A 6,377-nucleotide genomic window follows, 5' to 3' on the forward strand; every position below is an offset into this window, starting at 1 on the left:
TTACAACATTGTTTTAGAACATATTAAAGGAAAATATAACAACCTAAGTAGACTAATAAAAGAAAACAACTAACAATTTTTGTTTCAGTATGTATACAGGCAAAGACAAGGGAAAGGCAGAAACCTCACCCTCTCAAGACTACTTAAAGAAACTACTAAGCAATACTCATTACATGCCACTAACAATGTTAGAACATCCAAAATTGGAAAGGATGATCTTCGGACCTCACAATCTCATTAGTTATGAGCCATTCAATTTAACTTTCAAACTTAGAACAGATGTAAGGGTGGACAAACCACAGATCTGCCTTATCAATAATTTATGAATTTCTTACAACAGGACACCTAGAGACACTAGATATTTCATTTTAGTTCTAAATGCTTTAAGCTATTATTTTTCTGAAAAAAACAACACTTACAGATCTAAATTTTATGTTGTTCTTAGGGGAAAGACACAGGGAGTATTTCAGACATGGATAGAGGTAATGGATTCGGTAAAAGATTATACAACCTCTCTCTATAAAGACTTTAATAATCTAACAGAGGCAGTATATTATGCCCGCAAAAATCTAGGGCCAAATTATTATATTACTCCAGCTCTTAGACTAGATATAAAAGCAGTTCCCTAATATAATATTAAAAAAAATAAATAAAATTATATTTTGTGATCATCGTTCCTTCATGACTGAAGCTTTTAAAAGAATAAATCACGCCAATAAAATTTTAAGACAAGACAATGAGAATCTTATAAATGAAAAGGGACAAATGTCGGAACACATAAGTATTTTATAAGATCGTATAAATATTTTTCATTATGAATTATTAAAACAGACTCAAAAAAAAAAATTTGAGACTCTAATAATCCCAAAAAGTTCTCCAACTTATTCAAAACTGGAAAGACCTACTATATCGGGTAAAGATACAACTAGTCCATCTCAAACGGTAGCTGGTAAATACTTCTTAAATCCGTTAATGGGTGTGCATTCCCCAATGAATGCAGAAAGACCTACTGTATCGGGTAATGATAAAGCTGGTCCAGCTCAAACGGTAGCTGGTAAAGACTCATCAAATCTGTTGATGGCTGACACTTTGCCAAAAAGTGTAGGGAGAATACTCCCAGCCAGTTTCAAGACCACAGGTACCCAGACAACAGACTAAGGAAGCTCTTCCAAGACTAAGAAAGTTTTTTCCTTAAGAAAAAAGAGCAATAAAAAAAAGAAATATAGAAAAAATAGTAGTAGATTCAATAAAAAAATTGTTAGTAGAACAACTGCCCAAAGAAATAGCAATGAATCCAGAACCGTCGTAGCCAAGATCCAGAATTCCAAGAGAAGAAATAAGATCATCCAGAATGAGAACAAGACTGGGACTATCAGATGGAGACAGTGACGAGTATGATCGAGACTACATTCGGCCATGGATCAATTCGCTTAAGACCCAAATGCAGACGATGATTCAAGAATGGATTTTGACTCAGAATCGTTACACAATTTGAATACGTAAGCAATGACGATATCTACAAAAAGACAAAATATGAGATGTATGTAATGATATAACAGATGAATAAATAGAAAACAAATGGACGGGGGGAGTTATAGTAGAAACATAGCCATGTGACCATGGGGCCCACTCAACTTGCCAAAGTTTTTATCAAGCACATTGAAGTAAGGATTTGAAGTTCACAAATGCCTATAAATACCACCTTATGGATGACTTAAAGACATATAGCTAAAGAGAAGTGAGAGTAAAATCAAGAGTGAGAAAAATAGTCCTCCCAAGACCCAAATGCAGACGATGATTCAGGAATGGATTTTGACTCAGAAGTGTTACACAATTTGAATACGTAAGTAATGACGATATCTACAAAAAGACAAAATATGAGACGTATGTAATGATATAACAGATGAATAAATAGGAAACAAATGGACGGAGAGAAGTTAAAATGAAAACATAGCCATGTGACCATGGGGCCCACTCAACTTGCCAAAGTTTTTATCAAGCATATTGAAGTAAGGATTTGAAGTCCACTAATGCCTATAAATACCACCTTATGGATGACTTAAAGACATATAGCTAGAGAGAAGTGAGAGAAAAATCAAGAGTGAGAAAAATAGTCTTCTAAAGTTCATAAAGTTTCTTAGTTTGTTAAAAAAAAGAGTGTGTGTAGTGTATATTAATATTTTATTTCTTCATTCCGGTAGTTGTTAGCTTTCAGGGGACTCCCGAAAAGGAAATCTCACTTCTTCCTTAAGACATGTAAGTAGTCGTTACGTAAGATCATTGTATTTTTCTTCCTAATTTGTAAATTATGTTGAATTATATCAAGTTAATATTTTCTTCAAGATGTGTTTTAAATATTATAAATCTAATAGTCGTACGGATTATCGCTAGCTTTCCGATCTTATAGAAGTAATGTGTTTTTTATTATAGATCTGGATAGCCATGTGGATTACCGCCAGTTTTTCGATCTTGTAAAAATGTGTAATTTACTTATAAATATACCCTTAGTATATGGGTATTCTCTCAGTGTTTAGCAAGAATGATGGATTAATCTATAAATTATTACGGAATTTAAAAAGTCCAATAACGATTTGAAAGGAATGTTGTGTCATCCCAGAGTGTGATTAAAGAAGCCATTGCTAAATACCTAAAATTGAAGAGAAAGAGATGAACAGGGTGTAAATAAAAAAAATCAAAATATCAAAATGCAAAAAATAATTTATTTTGTTGGGAGAAAATATACTTTGGTCTTTATAACTTGTCCGCTTACACTAGGATAAGGACAACGAAGAATGGAGTACTGAGTAGGATTTACACCATATTATAAAACATCCGATTTAACTCTGCTTTTATTTCTCATACCTGCTTATCTGCTTTAATTATTTGTTTCTTGTTCCAATTTTGTCTACTCTTTTTATTATTATCTGTTTGTTATTGTTATCTCTGTTTATTATTATTATTTATTTTTTATTGGTATCAGAGCCCTAACATTCTAGGAGATTTTATTATATATGATATCAAGAACTGAGAAAAGAAAATCAAGACCCTACGAAAAACTAATAATATTAACTTCAGAATATTACTGGTATAATAGAAATATAAAGAAAGAATATATAAACTTATATCACATCTTAATAAAATAAAGACAGTTACTTATTAGATTATTTGAGATCTCTCCCGAATCAAGAGAAGAAGTTTGGATAGAACTACACCAAGTAGATAATAGATTATCTGAAGTCAAAACCCAAATATTTTACATTACAGACGAACTAAGGGTAAAGTATCCTTTTTATTTGGCCTAATGAGAACACCTCATAGAAATACAAGATCGTTGAAAGAAATCGAGAATAATTTGTATAATTTATACTTAAAATATAAAAGACTAATTAAATAGTACAAAAGAAGATTTGAGAAAACTAGATAATCTAATCACTATAATATCTGGCCTAGAGTACGAATTGATAAAGCACCTTAAGTCTAGAAACAATATTTAATGAAAAGACATCCTTTTGCTAACAATTTACGATTAAGATATTGGTATTTAAATGAAGAAATAAAAAGCAGGGCAGACAAAGTAGAACTAGAAATAGTCTTGAGTAACTATTTGAAATTATTAGCAACTCTAGAAACATCACAATTAGAATCATTCAAGAATACTTAAGTGAAATAACATGAGAATTACATAGAATTAGAAGCGACATAGAATATTACAATAGAAGGATAAGTTATCTAAATAAACGGTGTAACATAGTAAATACTCCTTTAGAATAAAAATAAGTAAAAGTACATGAAAACACATCCGTTTGCTAGACAAGTTCAAAGACCATACAATTACTTATATAAAAACTTAAAACATTTAAACAAAATTCTAAAAAAAGAATAAAATTTAATAGAAGAAATAAGAGTAGTAGAATCAGTAGATTTACCAAAAGCAATTATATTTTTAGATCACGAAAAACTTTTAGGCTGTGTAGACCACTTAATCCTGCTAAAAAATAAATTAGAACGGATTGGATATTGTATAAATTATTGAAATATTAGAATAAAATCAATTAGAGAAGAATGCAACAGAGAGATTTTTTGGCTAGGATAAGAACATTACAATAGATTTCTTCAAGAAAATAGAATATCTAGATTTGCAATTAAAAGCAGAAAAGAGACACAGACGAATAAAAGATGATTCATTAATTAAATGTAATTTTGGTAACAGAGAACATATTTTTCATGAGGAAGATTCTCAACTAAATACTATTACAGATCTCATAATAAATCTAGGAGAAGCAGTACAAAGAGAAGACAGTAAAATACTAAAGACTCTAGAAGTATTGAAAAACCTGCAAATTAAACAAAAGAAACTGTTAGATAAAATAGAACAGAACTTTGATTTCCTAAAAAATCAACAAATAGAACTAGAAAGAAAAATTAAAGTAATAAAAAATAAGGATATAAATTTTCTTAGTATAAATAACATAGAAAAAGAATTAAAAGAAATATGTAAAGAAATTAGTCAACTTAAGGAAATAACGCTCTCATAAATGACATCCCTATAAATGATCAACTCTACCTAGCAATATTACAAAAAACGGCACAAATTTAATCAAATCCCAAAGAATTATCAGATCATTAACCCCAGGGAAAAGCAGACTCCACAATAATAAAATAAAATAATATTATAATATTACTACTATTAGAACTTAATAAAAATCTAGAAAAAGTAATATATATATATATATATATATATATATCTTCTTTGTTTTCATTCAAGTCATTCTTTAGTGTCAAAATTTTCGCTCATACAAGAATTATTTCCATCAAAACTGAAGTTTTGTGATCACTATTGTATTATTTTGTTGTAGTTTAAAGGCCGTAGATGAATTTAAATGTTGTAGATGAATGTCGGTCGACTTTGAGAAATTTTTTAGGTAAAGATTAGGCTTAATTGTATTATTTTTATATCTTTGTGTAAAGGTAAAGTTTAGTTGTATTATATTGATATCTCTATTGTCGTATTATTTTGTTATAGTTTACAGGTGCTAGATGAGTGTCAGAAGGCTTTGAGAAAATTTTGTGTAAAAGCTAGATTTAATTATATTGTTTTGATGTCTCTATCATCATATTGTTTTGTTGCAGTTTACAGGTGGAAAATGAATGTCCATTGGCTTTGAGAATTTTTTTTGGTAAATGTTAGGTTTAATTAAATAAATTTTCCAAAAAATGTTGAATTTAATTATTCTATTCATCTTTATTATTTAAACAAATATCCTATTTAGTATAACGTTTGAACTCAATAAAGTGAGGTATATGCAGAAAACGCATATACCTAAACACCGTGAAGTGCGTACACCTAAATGAAAAAGGTAAAGCCCCCAAGATACTTCAACACTTGGGCCAATTTTATATCTAATTTACCTAAACCTAATCAACCTAACCATCCTGTCCAACCAATGCTAAAACCTGACCCGACCCAAATTCACTCCTAACTAAGGGCTCATTTGTTTGCACTTAATGGAGGTCTGAATCTGAATGGTTCAGACTTCAGACCATTAAATGCATTTATTTTTTATTAAGATTTCAGCTCTTAATAAGTCTGAATAGGTCTTAATCATTCAGATCTAGAATCAAGTCTTAACAGGTCTGAAGAGGAATTTTGGTGTTGGATAATATTCACCATCACTTTATTCATAATCATCAATCACCATCACTAACCAACTCTGCCACCGCCACTATTGTTAACCACCACCACCACTACTAACCACCTCCACCATCACAACCACTATCGACAACTAATATCACTACCAACCACTATTATCAACCGCTACCACACCTACTACCTCTATTACTCTACTTATATTTACCGCCACCACCGCCGTCAACAGCACCACCATCATCAACCATTATCGGTCAATCTCTACTATCGACCAACTCATTTATCACAATTAGCACCACCGCTAAATACCACTAATACATCATAACCTCCACACATTCTTTGGCCGCCACCACAATTGTCACTAGTAACATCACTTCTACTATCACTTCAACCATCTTTACTAACAACCATCTCCACCATCACAATTAACAACATCTCCAACTAGCACCAACACATTGTCAAACCATCATACATTCCTTTTTCAGCCATCACAATCAACACCTCCAACTACTAACATCAAGCAACGTCACATCACCACCACCACCACTACTATCAACCGCCACCATCATAACAATCACTACAATACCAACCGTCAAAACTATCACCACCAATATTACTAATTATTAACATCAATCATTGTCACTGCAACCATCATTATAAACCATCTTTATTATCACTAACAAACATAAATATTTTTTTCAAATCAAATAATAATTTTGTTGTATTAAAT

This window comes from Capsicum annuum, chromosome 10 (genome assembly GCF_002878395.1).
Source record: "Capsicum annuum cultivar UCD-10X-F1 chromosome 10, UCD10Xv1.1, whole genome shotgun sequence".
NCBI lineage: Eukaryota > Viridiplantae > Streptophyta > Magnoliopsida > Solanales > Solanaceae > Capsicum > Capsicum annuum.